General features: G+C 39.5%; 1 protein-coding gene across 1 annotated transcript in view; it reads left to right on the forward strand.

Annotated features, from left to right (window-relative positions):
* The window catches only part of LOC106094300 (uncharacterized), a 140951-nt gene that overhangs the window by 87327 nt on the left and 35442 nt on the right, over positions 1-18182 (forward strand). The window lies entirely within an intron of this gene.

Consider the following 18182-nt stretch of genomic DNA (forward strand, 5'->3'; position numbering starts at 1 on the left):
AGGTTGAAAAGAGGGTGCATATATTAATCCGCCCCATGCCAGTATTGACATACACCTAAGCCAGTAATCGGCTTGTTGTGCGCTCTAAAAACTATAAAGTAACCTCTAAAAAGAACATTTTAAGTTAGGAATTCCGTGCTACTTACAAAATCGTTAATAGTTTTCAACACCACACCCCTCATTTGGTTCATGTCTGGTATTGAGTCCCCACCCAAGTGCCTGTATCTGTTAGATGCGAAAACCGGACAATGACAAACGAAATGCTCCAAAGTCTCATCATCTTCCCCGCATGCTCTACACATGCTATCACTTGCCGCACCGATTTTACATAAGTGAGTTCGTAGTTCTATGTTTCCCGTTATCATACCAATAGCTATAATGACCTCCTTCTTACATCCTTTTAGCAATAGCCGCGTCATCTCATCTCCTCCCTAAGGATTTTCGCCGTCCAACCGACAGTTTCGCTGTTCCACAATGTTGCATGCGAATTCGTCGCCCACTCCCTTAACTCGGACTGCGTCGACCCGAAAGGCTTCGGGTTAACCAATTTTATTGACGGCAGTCCTCGGACTGCGTTGACCCGAAAGGCTTCGGGTTAACCAAGTTTATTGACGGCAGTCCTCTGGCCTTCACCGCCAAATCGTCGGCCCTTTCATTCCTCATTACTCCGTTATGGCCCGTCACCCAAACGATGCGGATTTTGCCATGGTCAGAGAAGGCGTTAATATCCTTTTTACACTGCAAGACTGCTCGTGACCTTATCGTCCTGGTTGTTATTTCCCTTATGGTAATTTCACTGTCGGTAAAGATGTTCACACTCGACGTCCTCGCGTTAGCACCACACCACTTCTCCCATTCCGTGATCGCTCTGATCTCCGCCTGCAGGACCGTATTATGGTCAGGCAGTCTAAAACAGGTCTCAGTACCTGGGTTCTCAATGTAGACCCCCAGGCACACTTTGTCCTCTAGCTATCCGTGTAACATGATCTCCCAGATGGCAATACTAGAGTTCCGTCAAGCCAAGTCTGTGCCGATGGCATTAGTGGCTCGCACTCGACTTCAAGGTTGATCGAAGCAGTTTTCCTATCGTCGCTTCGATTATACTGCGATGGTTTGAGCAGCTCCCATCCTCAATCGATGGGGATTTTGCCATCCTCAGAGAAGGCGTTAATCTCCTTCTTACACTGCAAGAGTGTTCGTGACCTTACCGTTCAGGTAAGCAAATTTTACTGTCGGTAAAGTTGTTCACACTCGACGTCCTCGCGTTAGCACCACACCACTTCACGCATTCCGTGATCGCCCGTATTATGGTCCGGCAGTCTAAAACAGATCTCAGTCCCTGGGTTCTCAATGAAGACCCACAGCCCCACTATGTCCTCTAGCTTTGATCCATCCGTGTAACATGGCAATACTAGGGTTCCCTCAAGCGAAGGCTGTGTCGATTGCAGCATTTCCTCGCACTCGACTTCAAGGTTCATCTCAGGTATCCGATCGGAAACCTCTTTCCTTCTTTCCAGTTTTTCTATCGTCGCCTCGATTATACTGCGATGGTATGAGCTGTTCCCATCCTCAAACTATGGGGATTTTGCCATCCTTAGAGAAGGCGTTAATCTCCTTCTTACACTGCAGGACTGTTTGTAACCTTACCGTTCAGGTAAGCAAATTTTATTGTCGGTAAAGTTGTTCACACTCGACATCCTCGCGTTAGCACCACACCACTTCACGCATTCTGTGATCGCCCGGATCTCCGCCTGCAGGACCGTATTATGGTCCGGCAGTCTAAAACAGATCGCAGTCCCTCGATTCTCAATGTAGACCCCCAGGCCAACTCCGTCCTCTAGCTTTGATCCATTCGTGTAACATGATCTTCCAGATGGCAATGCTAGGGTTCTGCAGCAATGCCCCGCACTCGACCTCAAGGTTCATCTCAGGTATACGATCGGAAACCTCTTTCCTTCCTTCCAGATTTCCTATCGTCGCCTCGATTATACCGTGATGGTATGAGCAGCTCCCAACCTCAATCCATCCTCCCATCGCCTTAACTCTAATAGCCGTAGTGGCTGCCTCACACGTAATATGCATGTCAAGGTGTTGGATATCTAGAATAGTCTCCAGTGCCCTAGTGGGCATGGTCCTCATCGCTCCGCCTATGCCAAGACAACATGTTCTCTGAACCTGTTGTATGGCACTTATGTTGCACTTTTTCTCCATAGCAGTCCACCAAACTACTGAGGCGTAAGAAAGTATTGGTCTAATCACGCTCCTATAGGGCTAGAAGAATATCCTAGGATTCAGGCCCCATTTCGAGCCTACGACCCGTCTACATAGTGCCCAACATATGTGAGCCTACTCAGAACGCTCCTGAATGCGACACTTCCAATTCAGATTCCAAGACCACACCTAAGTATTTGACCTTGTCAGATATGGAAATCGTCTTGTTGAGGAAACGTGGTGCCTTAATTTAGCCTACCTTCGTATTCCTCGTAAACAGGCATATTTCAGTCTTCTTTGGATTAACATTGAGACCTCTGGGTTTGGCCCAGTCATATCCATATGCAAGACCCTTTCGGCCCCCCTACATAGCTCGTTCGTATCCTTACCCCTTAGAAGTGTTTTAACATCGTCTGCGTAGCAGACGGGTTCAAATCCCTCCTCTGTCAGCATCCGTAATAGGTCATTTAAGGTGGTCACCCATAGGAGTGGTGCTAAAATGCCACTGGGGGGTGCCTTTTGCCATTTTCTCCCTTATATTTATGCCATGGCACACACAATTTATCCACCTGTTCCTTAGCATATGGTTTATCCAGTCTCTACGGCGCGGTCCACCCAGTACTGGACTAGGGATTGGATCGGTGTGTCGGTCCGTGTTAAAAGCCCCTTCGATATCATTGCATACCGCCAGGGTGTACGAAGGATTCTCCTTTTTATAACCTGCACCACCACTGTGGTACAGGGTATTCTAAATTTGTGCATTTGTTTGAAACGCTAAGAAGGAGAAGAGCTAGACCCTTTGATAAGTATACGGATCGGCTTAGAATCACTTTCTGATTCGATTTAGCTATGTCCATATGTCTGTCTGTCCATGCATTCTTGTAATCAAGGTACAGTTCGCATTTCTTGTCCGATTTTCACAAAATTTTGCATAAGTCTCTTCTTTGGTCCAAGGACGAGCGCTATTGATTTTGAAGGAAAATCGGTCCAGATTTAGATATTGCTCGCATATATATCTTGCATCCGATATGCCCTTTTAAAGCTGTAGGAGCCATATTTTTAGTCCGATCTTTACCAAATTTGGCACGAAGTGCGTTTTTTAACGTCCCAATAAATTTCATTATGATCGGATCAGATTTATATATAGCTCCCATATATATCTTTCATCCGATAAGGTCTTTTAAGGCTGTAGAAGGCGCAATTTTGGTCCCATCCTTACAAAATTTGGCACAAAAGGTTTTTTTGGGTGTCTTAATATTAGTGCAAAATGTCATTGAAATCGGTCCAGATTTAGATATAGCTCCCATATATATCTTTCATCCGTTATGCTCTTTTGGAGCTGTAGGAACCACAATTTCGGTCCGATCTTTACCAAATTTAGCACAAGATGTTTCGTGTGACGTCTTAATAAATGTACGAAATTTCATCTAAATCGGTTCAGATTTAGATATAGCCCCCATATATAGCTTTCAACCAATATGACCTATTAAGGCTGTAGAAGGCACAATTTTGGTCCGATCTTTACCAAATTTGGCACGAAGTGCTTTTTGTGACGTCCCAATATGTGTGCAAAATTTCATCAGAATCTGATCAGATCTATATATAGCTTCCATATATATCTTTTAAATCTGTAGTAGATACAATTTTGGTCCGATCTCTACAAAATTTTTCATGAGATGTTTTAATTGACACCCCAATACGTGTGCAAAATTTCATCAAAATCGAATCAGATTTGGATAAAACTCCCATATATATCTTTTAAGCGATTCGACTTTTAAGGCTGTAGAAGCCACAATTTTCGTACCATCGTAAGAAAATCCTACAAGATTCGTTTCGAGATTTCAATAGGTATGCAAAATTAGTCTGACTAGATTTGGATATAAGTGTTGTATATTAAAAGTATTACGTATACTCGGTGGTGTAGGGTATTTTATAGTCGGCTCCACCCGACTTTTGCCTTTCCTTGCTGGTTTATGCACAACCTCGTGCAGGGCAGTCTCCACCGACCTTAACCTGACACAGACATGCTATTTGTATTTGAGCAGTTCGCTGGATGGCCTACTCTTTATCATGGTGTCCACAATACGTTCCATGGTTTGAGTAGAAAGAACGTAAGGCTTAGAGGTCTATAGGCCTTTGGTGTCGCATAACTTGCCTAGAGCTATATTAAAGCGTGGATGCAAAGAAGGGATTACGGATTAAACTCCTACATGACCCAGATATTGCCAAATTTGTCTTCTTCGTAATCCACACCATCTTTCGCATAAACCGGTTGGCAGTTTTGATTTCTGTAGCCTTTAAAAGGCATGATAGTTACCCGATTGCATACCTACGGATGTAGGTAGGTATATGAACGATCTACAGACTTTTCAACTTTCGAGGCTTGGTTTTCATCCAACTTGTTTGAAATTGAAATAATCATAGTTTCATGTTTTTATCTCATCATATCATCAAATTATGCTGGAAAATTCTTTATGCGCATAATTAAATTACCACAATTGACTATTTAGCTATGTTGGTGCTCGAAATTCATAAAAAATAATGGAGCAAGCCTCTAAGAGCAATGGCAGCGATCCATGATGGTAGTGGCAATTTTAGTTATTATTTTTGCTTGCCATTTATTCTCAATAAAAAAGCCATGGCAATGTTGTTTTTTTTTTTTTTAATTAATACAACATCCAAATATCATTGTACTAGAATGGCAGCATTTTTTACTGATTTTAAATGAAATTTAATAATAAACATTTAATCATAGATTGCATACAACCACTTGTAGTGGTAATAATTAGAAACCATAAATTGTTGGTTTAAGCTTTAATTAAAATGTTTTTGATTTTTAAAATAAAAATAATTGTATGTCTGTTATAAAAACAAATATCTGACAACAGCTAAAAACACTTGGTTTTGTTACTGTGTACATTTAAGTGTTATTTTTGGTTCACCAAATATAGCAAAAACGTATGTAGAACAGTTAAAAAAACAATTCCAACTCATGAAAATTATATACTACTTAACAGTTTAATATTAAAATTTTAAAGGGAGTTTTTTAGCTCAATGCAGTGAAAAATTCTGTTTTGCCCCTTCAAAGTAAAACAAATACAAATGCATTGTATGACAATGCAAATTTCCCTATGAACATTCCATTAAGGAACAAGTTCAAACTTCTCACATATCAATGAGTGCTGTCCAATACAAGTTCAAGCTTTTAAGCTCATAGATACGCATTGAGGGTTGCGTTTTATATTTCATTATTAGAGAACAAAAACAAATAAAAAGGCGTTAAGTTCAACCGGGCAGAACTTTGGGTATATATGTAAACCACCTTTAGTCAAAACCCTGTGGAAAATGCATACCTTATGCAACAAAGCTGCTATTTCGAAATATGTTCCGATTTGGACCAAATACTAATAAGTATAAGTCATTGTTTAATTGTGTATAACAAAATATTGATCTTTTTAGCAGATATATCTAAAAACAAGTAAAAGCGTGCTAAGTTCGGCCGGGCCGAATCTTATATACCCTCCACCATGGATCGCATTTGTCGAGTTCTTTTCCCGGCATCTCTTCATAGGCAAAAAAGGATATAAGAAAAGAGTTGCTCTGCTATTAAAACGATTTCAAGATATGGTCCGGTTCGGACCACAATTCAATTATATGATGGAGTCCTGTGTAAAATTTCAGCCAATTCGAATAAGAATTGCGCCCATTGGGGCTCACGAAGTAAAATAGAGAGAACGATTTATATGGGATCTGTATCGGGCTATAGACCGATTCAGAACATAATAAACACGTTTGTTGATGGTCATGAGAGGATCCGTCGTACAAAATTTCAGGCATATCGGATAATAATTGGGACCTCTAGGGGTCAAGAAGTCAAGATCCCAGATCGGTTTATATGGCAGCTATATCAGGTTATGAACCGATTTGGACCTTATTTGACACAGTTGTTGAAAGTAAAAAAAAATACGTCATGCAAAATTTCAGCCAAATCGGATAGGAATTGCGCCCTCTAGAAGCTCAAGAAGTCAAATCCCCAGATTTTTTTATATGAGAGCTATATCAGGTTATGGACCGATTTCAACCATACTTGACAAAGTTGTTGGATATCATGACCAAATACTTCGTGCAAAAACTCATTCAAATCGGATAAGAATTGTGCCCTCCAGAGGCTCAAGAAGTCAAGACCCAAGATCGGTTTATATGGCAGCTATATCAGGTTATGAACCGATTTGAACCATACTTGACACAGGTGTTGGGTATCGAAACAAAACACGTCGTGCGAAATTCCATTCCAATCGGATAAGAATTGCGCCCTCTAGAGGCTCAAGAAGTCAAGACCCAAGATCGGTTTATATGGCAGCTATATCAGGTTATTGACAGATTTGAACCATACTTGGCACAGTTGTTGGATATAATAAGAAAACACGTCGTGCAAAATTTCATTGCAATCGGATAAGAATTGCGCACTCTAGAGGCTCAAGAAGTCAAGACCCAAGATCGGTTTATATGGCAGCTATATCAGGTTATAAACCGATTTAAACCATACTTGGCACAGTTGTTGGATATCGTAACAAAACACGTCATGCAAAATTTCATTCTGATCGGATAAGAATTGCGCACGCTAGAGGCTCAAGAAGTCAAGACCCAAGATCGGTTTATATGGCAGCTATATCAGGTTATGGACCGATTTGAACCATACTTGGCACAGTTGTTGGATATAATAACAAAACACGTCGTGCAAACTTTCATTTCAATCGGATAAGAATTGCGCACTCTAGAGGCTCAAGAATTCAAGACCCTAGATCGGTTTATATGGCAGCTTTATCAAAACATGGACCGATATGGCCCATTTACAATACCAACCGACCTACACTAATAAGAAGTATTTGTGCAAAATTTCAAGCGGCTAGCTTTACTCCTTCGGAAGTTAGCGTGCTTTCCACAGACAGACGGACGGACGGACGGACAGACGGACGGACATGGCTAGATCGACATAAAATGTCGCGACGATCAAGAATATATATACTTTATGGGGTCTCAGACGAATATTTCGAGTAGTTACAAACAGAATGACGAAATTAGTATACCCCCCATCTTATGGTGGAGGGTATAATAAACCGATCTGAACCATGTACGACACGGATGTCGAAAAGCCTAACATAAGTCACAGTGTCAAATTTCAGTGAAATATTATTAATGCGCCTTTTATGGGCCAAGACTTTAAATCGAGATATCGATGTATATGGCAGCTATATACAAATCTTGGTCGATCAAGGCCAAATGGCAGCGGAGCTTAACTTAACTCAATGTCCCAAATTTCGGCGACATCGGACAATAAATGCGCTTTTATGGGCCCAAAAACTTAAATCGAGAGATCGGTCTATATGACAGCTATATTCAAATCTGGACTGATCTGGGCCAAATTGAAGAAGGAAGTCGAAGGGCCTTACACAACTCACTGTCCCAAATTTCAGCAAAATTGAATAATAAATGTGGTTCTTATGGGCCTGAGACCCTAAATCGGCTGCTCGATCTATATGGCAGCTATATCCAAATCTGCGCCGATCTAGGCCAAATTGAAGAAGGATGTTGAAGGGCCTAACACAACTCACTGTCCTAAATTTTGGCAAAATCGGATAATAAATGCGCCTTTTATGGTCGCAAGACCTTAAATCGAGAGTTCAGTTTATATGGCGATATATCCAAATCTGGACCGATCTAGGCCAAAGAAAGATATCGAAGGGCCTTACACAACTCACTGTCGCAAATTTCGGCGAAATCGTACAATAAACCTAAGACCCTAAATCGGCGGATCGGTCTATATGGCAGCTATATCCAAATCTGGGTCGATCTGGGCCAAATTAAAGAAGGATGTCGAAGGGCCTAACACAACTCACTGTCCCAAGTTTCAGCGAAATCGGATAATAAGTGTGGCTTTAATGGGCCTAAAACCCTAAATCGGCGGAACGGTCTATATGAGGGCTTTATCAAGATATAGTCCGATATAGCCCATCTTCGAACTTAAACTGCTTATGGACAAAAAAAAAATCTATGAAAAGTTTCAGCTCAATATCTCTATTTTTAAAGACTAAAGCGAGATTTCAACAACCATGCCATGTAAAACTTCTCTCCAAAGAGGTATGGCACTGCAGCACGCCGTTCGGACTCGGCTATAAAAAGGATTTGGCTCAAATTTTGCATGAAGTGTTTTATAAAGACTTCATACAACTGTGTTAAGTGTGGTCTGAATCGATTTATAATCTGATATAGCTGCTATAAAAACCGATCTTGGATCTTGATTCCTTGTGCAGCTGGAGGGCACAATTCTCATCCGATTTCGCTGAAATTTTACATGAAGTGTTTTGTTATTACTTCCAACAACTGTGCTAAGAATGGTGCAAATCGGTACATAACCTATAGCTGTCATATAAACCAGTAAGGGATCTTGACTTCTAAAGCCTCTAGAGTGAGCATGACATTCAACACAGGAGTCCAATATGGTCTGAATCGATCTATGGCCTGATACAGCTCCAATATATACCAATCTCCCAATTTAGCTGCTTGAGCTCTTAAAGGCTTAATTCTTATTCGAATGTAATGAATTAGCACACAATGACTTCTACCGTTGTTTTCAACATTCAAAAAGAGACACCGCGCAAAGAACTTGACAAATGCGATCCATGGTGGAGGGTATATAAGATTCGGCCCTGCCGAACTTAGCACGCTCTTACTTGTTTTTTAATGATTTCCGTTTTTTCGAGGAATATCTTCTAAATCCACATTTGTGAGCACTTCCAAGAAGAAATCAATGCAAGTGACATAAAATATGTTTTAGCCCAACTTGTGTGGTCGTAACCACACTCTGATTTTATGGCTACCCACTTTTATACGCTGCGAATTACTGTATTTGCCATCGTTATCATTTGGTTGTCAAGGACACTTAACGAACGTGTTTCTTTTTTTCCAAATGTGCCAAAGAAATAAATAAAAACTGAAATACTATACGCCTACAAAAAGATGGCAAAAACGGCATCATTGTTGGGAAAACAAATATTTTCCATGAATAAATGTTTCCTTTTTATTTTTTCCTCTTCTATGTGTTCCAAATTTATTTCTAGGGCGGAGTAGTTGCTGGTGTGTGCTGTAACCTAATAAGCATGAACCAAATGGAATGAAATGGAAATTTTCGATTATTTTTCGTACACTGTAAAAAAAAACTGATCTGAATACACAATTACAAAATTTAAAATTTAAGTTTTGGTAAATACGCATTTAGTTTGATTGGGTAGTTTGGTGTATCATTACCCTTAGATAACAAAAATATTTGTTTCTATGCAATCATTTTGGCCATCGTTTGAAAATTATTGTTACTACGGCCATATAAGTGCAAATCGGGTGATACATATATATGGGAGCTATATCTAAATCTGAACCGATTTTGATGAAATTTTGCAAATATGTTGAAATCAGTAACGAAACAATCCATGCCAAATTTTGTGTAGATCGTTTGAAAATTTTAGCTACTACGGCCATTTAAGTGCAAATCGGGCGAAACATATTTATGGGAGCTTTATCTAAATGTGAACCGATTTTGATGAAATTTTGCAAATATGTTGAAATCTGTAACGAAACAATTCATGCCAAATTTTGTATAGATCGGTTGCAAATTTTAGCTACTACGGCAATTTAAATGCAAATCGGGCGATACATATATATGGGAGCTATATCTAAATCTGAACCGATTTTGATGAAATTTTGCAAATATATTAAAATCAGTAACAAAACAATCCATGCCAAATTTATTGCAGATCGGTTGCAAGTTTTAGCTACTACTGCCATTTAAATGCAAATCGGACGATACATATATATAGGAGCTATATCTAAATCTGATCCGATTTTGAAGAAAATTTGCAAATATGTTAAAATCAGTAACAAAACAACCTGTGCCAAATTTTGTGCAGATCGGCCATTTAAGTGCAAATCGGGCGATACATATATATGGGACTTATATCTAAACCTGATCCGGTTTTGATGAAATTTTGCAAATATGTTGAAATCAGTAACGAAACAATCCAAGCCAAATTTTGTGCATATCGGTGGAAAATGTTAGCTACTACGGACATTTAAATGCAAATCAAGCTATACCCGCCCCACCCTAAAACCTACCAAATATATATTTAGACTACGATCACGACAATATGGGACTCAAATGAAAGGTGATTAGGATAAGAAACGTATCTGATATCCAATTGTCGAACCAAGTGCTAGGGGAATCACCCCAAGCCCCAAAACACCCTTAAATCAGACATATTTACCGACCATGGCAATATGGGACTCAAATGAAAGGTATTTGCGAGTAGAACACGAATCTGATTTCCAAATGTGGGACCACGTTCCTGGGGGACTTACTTCTATTTTAGAATGAGCGCAGAAGATCGAGGCGCTAGGAACGCTATTCTACATTCGGCTAATGGAACAAATATTTTGTCATAGTCAATTAAAGTAAAGTAAGTAAGTATTCGTAAAAGATGTATCTCGATAGTTAGCTGTGTCATTTAAATTCTCCTTTTTGTATATTGGAAAAATTACTGTATTTATCATTTCCTCTTTTACACGACTCTGCGTGTTGATATTAGAGTATACTTTAGCCATCTCTATTAAGAACTCATCCGTAGCGTGAATGTTAAATTCATATGGCATTCGATCTTCTCCCGGTCCTTTTTTATACCCTCCACCATAAGATGGGGGGTATACTAATTTCGTCATTCTGTTTGTAACTACTCGAAATATTCGTCTGAGACCCCATAAAGTAAATATATTCTTGATCGTAGTGACATTTTATGACGATCTAGCCATGTCCGTCCGTCTGTCCGTCCGTCCGTCTGTCTGTCGAAAGCACGCTAACTTCCGAAGGAGTAAAGCTAGCCGCTTGAAATTTTGCACAAATACTTCTTATTAGTGTAGGTCGGTTGGTATTGTAAATGGGCCATATCGGTCCACGTTTTGATATAGTTGCCATATAAACCGATCTTGGGTCTTGACGTCTTGAGCATCTCGTCCGATTGGAATGAAATTTTGCACGACGTGTTTTGTTATGATATCCAACAACTGTGCCAAGTATGGTTCAAATCGGTCCATGTTTTGATATAGCTGCCATATAAACCGATCTGGGGTCTTGACTTCTTGAGCCTCTAGAGTGCGCAATTCTTATCCGATTGGAATGAAATTTTGCACGACGTGTTTTGTTATGATATCCAACAACTGTGCCAAGTATGGTTCAAATCGATTCATAAACTGATATAGCTGCCATATAAACCGATCTTGGGTCTTAAGTTCTTGAGCCTCTAGAGTGCGCAATTCTTATCCGATTTGAATGAAATTTTGCACGACGTGTTTTGTTATGATATCCAATAAATGTGCCAAATATGGTTTAAATCGGACCATAACCTGATGTAGCTGCCATATAAACCGATCTTGGGTCTTGACTTCTTGAGCCTCTAGAGGTCGTAATTCTTATCCGATTGGAATGAAATTTTGCACGACGTGTTTTGTTATGATATCCAACAACTGTGGCAGGTATGGTTCCAATCAGTGGGGTTTTGACTTCTTGAGCCTCTAGAGGTCGCAATTATTATCCGATATGCCTGAAATTTTGTACTACGGATCCTCTCATGAACATCAACATACTTGTTTATTATGATCTGAATCGGTCTATAGCCCGATGCAGCTCCCATTTAAATCGATCTCGCTATTTTACTTCTTGAGCCCCCAAAGGGCGCAATTCTTATTCGAATTGGCTGGCATTTTACACAGGTCTCCAACATGTAATAATATAATAACAGCAGAGCAAATCTTTTCTTATATCCTTTTTTGCCTAAGAAGAGATGCCGGGAGAAGAACTCGGGCAAATGTGATCCTTGGTGGAGGGTATGTAAGATTCGGCCCGGCTGAACTTAGCACGCTTTTACTTGTTGAGTTTGACCTTGGCAAGTATCTGTTTAATTTCCGGAGTAACGGACTATCTCCACCTATCTAACGCTGAAATATGATTGTACGGACTAACTGAAGTCTTCCATGTGAGCCGATACCTCATTTTCTCATTGTTTACTCTTTTTGTATTCACCATACCGCAAAGGTAGCTTAGGATCCTTGATCTTATGTTCTTTTGACACAATCTCGGCCTTGCCCAACTTTATTCGTCAAAAACTTGTTACTTATTTCACTTGAATTGATTCACATAAAATTTTCTAAATGTATAAAATACACATAAAATAAAGGACATGCAACCACTCAGCCAGTTAAACAGCCAGATAGTCTCCGAACTCGACAGCCAGCCAGCTAGCCATTTAGTCTGAGAGAGTGAGAGTGGCAAATGTTTATCTTAAATTCCATAGATTTACTTTGGGGGAAATGAAGAAATGTATTAACAGCATTCATATAACTAATTCTGTTTGCAATATGCTACGAATGGATTGCTATATCGATTGACAGCCATGTACGCTGTGCTACATAAATAAGGGATGCTCTTTAGGAGACAATTACACACGCACGCAGACAAATTCGCGATTAGGCTTTTATAGGGACTTAATTTAGATATCAGATAAATATGTTGACATTTTGGGGTATATTTGTCATTCAAGTACAAAGTTATTGAACGGTTTCATTGCTATTTTTAGCTGTATAAAATAAAAGGAGAAGCATATTTAATGTGAATTGGAGACGGTTGTATGTCATATGTTCCAGGGTAATGATCTAAATTAATTTTATACGGGCTTATTCTATTTTTGAACTTTGGAAAATAATTGAAAGAATGTTACGCTAATGATTCAAATTTGATATACTGTTAGAAGTTGAACATATATGTTGGAATAGGTTTTAGTGGAACTTCCATTAGAAGTGCCACAAGAATAAGAGAAGGTAGTCTGATTCTGTTGTTGAATTAGCCAGTTTTATAACTTGAAAGTATTTGAATACACTGATACGGACTAGTTCACAAAGAAATAATAAGTTAACAAGTAAGAGTATGCTAAGTTCGGCCGGGCCGAATCTTACATACACTCCACCAAGGTTCGCATCTTTCGAGTTCTTTGCGCAGTATCTCTTTTTAGGCAAACAAAAGTTATAGTCCGATTTGGGGCTCAAGAAGCAAAATCCGGAAATCGGTATATATGGGAGCTGTATCAAGCTGTAGATCGATTCAGTCCATTTTGCATACGTATGTTGAAGGCCATGGTAGAAGACGTTGTACAAATTTGTGCCAAATCGGATGAGAATTGCGCGCTCTAGAGGCTCAAGAAGTCAAGACCCCAGGTCGGTTTATATGGCAGCTATATCAGGTTATGAATCGATTTGGACCATACTTCGCACAAATGTTGGAAGTGATATAAAAACACTACGTGAAAAATGTCAGTCAAATCGGACGAGAATTGCGCCCTCTAGAGGCTCAAGAAGTCAAAATTCAAGATCGGTTTATATGGCAGCTATATCAAAACATGGACCGATTTGGTCCATTTACAATTCCAACCGACCTACACTAACAAGAAGTATTTGTGCAAAATTTCAAGCGGCTAGCTTTATTCCTTCAAAAGTTAGCGTGGTTTCGACAGACTGTCGGACGGACGGACGAGGCTAGTTCGACTTAAAATGTCACGACGATTACGAATATATATACTTTATGGCGTCTCAGACGCATATTTCGAGGTGTTACAAACAGAATGACGAAATTATGGGTTGCCCAAAAAGTAATTGCGGATTTTTTAAAAGAAAGTAAATGCATTTTTAATAAATCTTAGAATGAACTTTAATCAAATATACTTTTTTTACACTTTTTTCTAAAGCAAGCTAAAAGTAACAGCTGATAACTGACAGAAGAAAGAATGCAATTACAGAGTCACAAGCTGTGAAAAAATTTGTCAACGCCGACTATATTAAAAATCCGCAATTACTTTTTGGGCAACCCAATAGTATATTCCCATCCTATGGTTGAGGGTATAAAAAGGAAGTGCTTTTGATTGCCATTGCGAGACACACAGACAATCTTATAAGCAACCTTCAAGCTACCATCAGAAAGTTTTAAAAAGTTGTAGACCTCCACAAGTTAAGAGTACGCCTCACAATCGTGGAGTGTGTCCGTTGTCCTCCTTCGAGCAGTGGTTAGAATAATAAGCTTACGCGCCGCTAGAATTATATTCACAGTTTATCGTTGTGTAAGGTTGTTCCATGTCTTATAAGGTCGTTTCCTCAACAATTGCTTGGCATACCTCTGGGGTCTGCCACTTTGACCTTGAACACTTCATCTCGTTTAAGGACTCGCAGAAGTAAAAGCGTGCTAAGTTCGACCGGGCCGAATCTTGGGAACCCACAACCGTGGATTCCGGTAAAAATTTATATGCAATTAATTTAGCTGAAGGCCATAATTTTATTCTTCATACCAAACTTCTGTCAAACCAGCAAAACTTAAAGCATCAAGGAACCGAACAAAGATGATCGAGAGACCGGTATACATGGGAGCTATGTCAGGTTATAGATTGATTTGAATCGTATTTAGACAATTGTTGGAAGTCGTAACAGAACACCGAATGCAAAATTTCAGTCAAATCGGCCAAAAATTGCGGATTGTAAGGACTCAAGAAGTCAAATCGGGAGATTTGTTTATATGGCAGCTATATCAGGTTATAGACCAATTTCTACCGTATTCGGCACAGTTGTTGGAAGCTATAACAGAACACTTTTTGCAAAATTTCAGCCAAATAAGACAAAAATTGCGGCTTCCTGCGGATCAAGAAGTCTAATCGGGAGATCTGTTTATATGGGAGCTATATCAGGTTATAGACCAATTTGGACCGTGCTTGACACAGTTGCTGGAAGTCATAACAGAATACTACATGTAAAATTTCAGCCAAATCAGACAAAAATTGAGTCTTAAACGGGCTCAAGAAGTCAAGTAGGGAGATCGGTTTATATGGGAGCTATTTCAGGTTGTAGACCGATTTGGACCATACTCGGCAAAAAAAGCGTACGAAAATTCCGGCTCTAAGGGGGGCTCAAGAAGTCAAATCGGGAGATCGGTTTATATGGGAGCCGATATGGCCTATTTGCAATCCCCAGCGATCTACATCGATGTAGAGTATCTTTGCAAAATTTCAAGCGGCTAGCTTTACGCCTTCTACTTCTATCGGGATTTCGACAGAAGGATGGACGCACATGGCTAGATCGATTCAGAACGACTAGACGATCAAGAATATATATTCTTTATAAGGTCTCAGACGAATATTTCGAGAGGTTACAAACGGAATGACTAGATTAGTATACCCCATCGTATGGTGGCGGGTATAGTCATATGGTCTGTTTTCTGAATTTTATGTGTTGTTAGTACCCACCACCATAGGATAGGGGGTATATTGATTTAGTCATTCCGTTTGCAACACATCGAAATATCAATTTTCGACCCTACAAAGTATATTTATTTGGGATCGTAACAAAATTCGAAGACGATTAAACGATATCAATTTTGATGTACGATGGTTAAGTTTTTGAACGAGCCAGATCGGACCATATTTGGATATAGCTGCTATATAGACCGATCTGCCGATAAAGGGTCTTAGGCCCAAAAAAGCTTTATTGTTTATCCGATTTCGGTACAATTTGAAGCAGTGAGTAGTTTTAGCCTTCCCGATATCTGGCCCAAACATGGGTTAGACCGGACTATATTTAGATATAGCTGCTATATAGACCGATCGGCTGATTAAGGGTCTGAAGTCCATGAAAGTTTAATATTTTATCCGATTTCGCTGAAATTTTAAACAGTGAGTAGCTTTAGGCTTCTCGACATCCGACTCAAATATGGTTCAGATCGGACCAGATTTGAATACAGCTGCCATATAGACCGTTCTTTCGATTTAAGATCTTGGAACCAGAAAAGGGGCATTTGCTGACCGATTTCGTTGAAGTTTGGGACAGCGAGTTGTGTTAGGCCCTTCAACATAAGTCTTCAATTTGGTTCAGATCGGTCCAGATTTCAATATAGCTGCCATATAGACCGATCTCTCGATTTGAGGTTTTGGGCCTTTCAAAGGCGGATATATTGTATGATTTCGTTGAAGTTTGGGACAGCGAGTTATGTTATGCTCTTCAACACTCTTCTTCAACTTGGTGCAGATTTGGATATAGCTACCATATAGTGGTTTTTTATATATGATTTCGCCGAAATTTGGGTCAAAGGGTTGTGTTAAGCCCTTCAATATTCTTCTTCAATTTGGCCTAGATCGGTTTGGATATAGCTGTCATTTATACAGATCTCTCGATTTAAAGTCTTGGGCCCATAAAAGGGGCACTTATTGCCCGATTTCGCCGAAATTTGGGACAGCGAGTTGTGTTAGGCCCTTCAACATAAGTCTTCAATTTGGTTCAGATCGGTCCAGATTTCAATATAGCTGCCATATAGACCGATATCTCGATTTGAGGTTTTGGGCCTATAAAAGGCGCATATATTGTCCGATGTCGCGGAAATTTGGGACAGTGAGTAAGGTTAAGCCCCTCACAATATGGCACAGATCGGTCCAGAATTGGATAAAGCTGCCATATTGACCGATCTCTCGATTTAAGGTTTTGGGGCCATAAAAGGCACATTTATTGTTCGATTTCGCCGAAATTTGGGACAGTTAGTTGTGTTAGGCTCTAGGAATTTTTTTCTGAAACTTGGCCCAAATCGGTCCATATTTGGATATAGCTGCCATATAGACCGATCTCTTGATTTTAAGTCTTGGCTCCATAAAAGGCGCATTGATAATCCGATTTCACTGAAATTTGACACAATGACTTATGTTAGGCTTTTCGACATCCGTGTCGTATATGGTGCAGATCGGTTTATTTTTAAATATAGCTACTTAAAAGACCAATATTTTTTTATACACAATTGAACAATGACTTGTATTTATAAGTATTTGGTCCAAATCGGAACATATTTCGATAAAGCTGCTATGGGGCATAAGGTATGCATTTTTCACCGGATTTTGACGAAAGGTAGTTTACTTATATACCCGAGGTGGTGGGTATCCAATGTTCGGCCCGGGTGAACTTACCACCTTTTTACTTTTTTTCAAGTTTTGCACACGTATTGAAATGTCAAATAAAACATGCCACGTAAAATTTTGTCAAGATCGGACCAAAATTGTAACGACTACGGCTTTTTAGGCCATATCGGATGAAAGATTCATATGGGAGCTATATCTGAATCTGAATCGATTTTTATGAAATTTTGCACGCCAATTGGGACGTCAATTTTTTGTAAAGATCGGATAAAAATTGTGGCGACTATCGGATGAAAGATATATATGGGAGCTATATTTAAATCTGAACCAAAATCAATAGCTTTAGTTCTTGAACCAAAAAAGTGACTTGTGCAAAATTTTATGAAAATCAGACAACAAATGTGACCTTTACCTTGATTACAAGACAGACGGACGGACATAGCTAAATCCAATCAGGAAGTGATTCTAAGCCGATCGGTGATACTTATCCATGGGTATAGATCTGCTCCTTCCTAGCGTTACAAATAAATGCACAAAGTTATAATACCCTGTACGACAGTGGTGGTGTTGGGTATAAAAACCCCAACAACACCTGAAATGGTTCGGTTAGTGAATACTCCAATTTAACTAAATCCACTGTGCCAGCATTATTGACAATCAACCGTGAAACAATCAACAGTAAAATGAAGCAACGTTTATTGAAAAACTAGTTTAAGGTAAACTTTTACAAGTTTCAAAAGGCGCACAATCTTACAGCAAAACAAAAAAAAATTTGCGATGAAAAAGCAAACGAGTTGTTGCGTTTGCATGAACATGGTTAATTTCCAAACATCATGTTCTTTGAAGAAAATTATTTCCCAAGTGAGCTATTAGTCAATATCCAAAATGGTTAGGTTTGCTTAACCGAGCGCATGTAGAAGAATTTGAGCCTGCTAACGGCCA

This window comes from Stomoxys calcitrans, chromosome 2 (genome assembly GCF_963082655.1).
Source record: "Stomoxys calcitrans chromosome 2, idStoCalc2.1, whole genome shotgun sequence".
Classification (NCBI taxonomy): Eukaryota; Metazoa; Arthropoda; class Insecta; order Diptera; family Muscidae; genus Stomoxys; species Stomoxys calcitrans.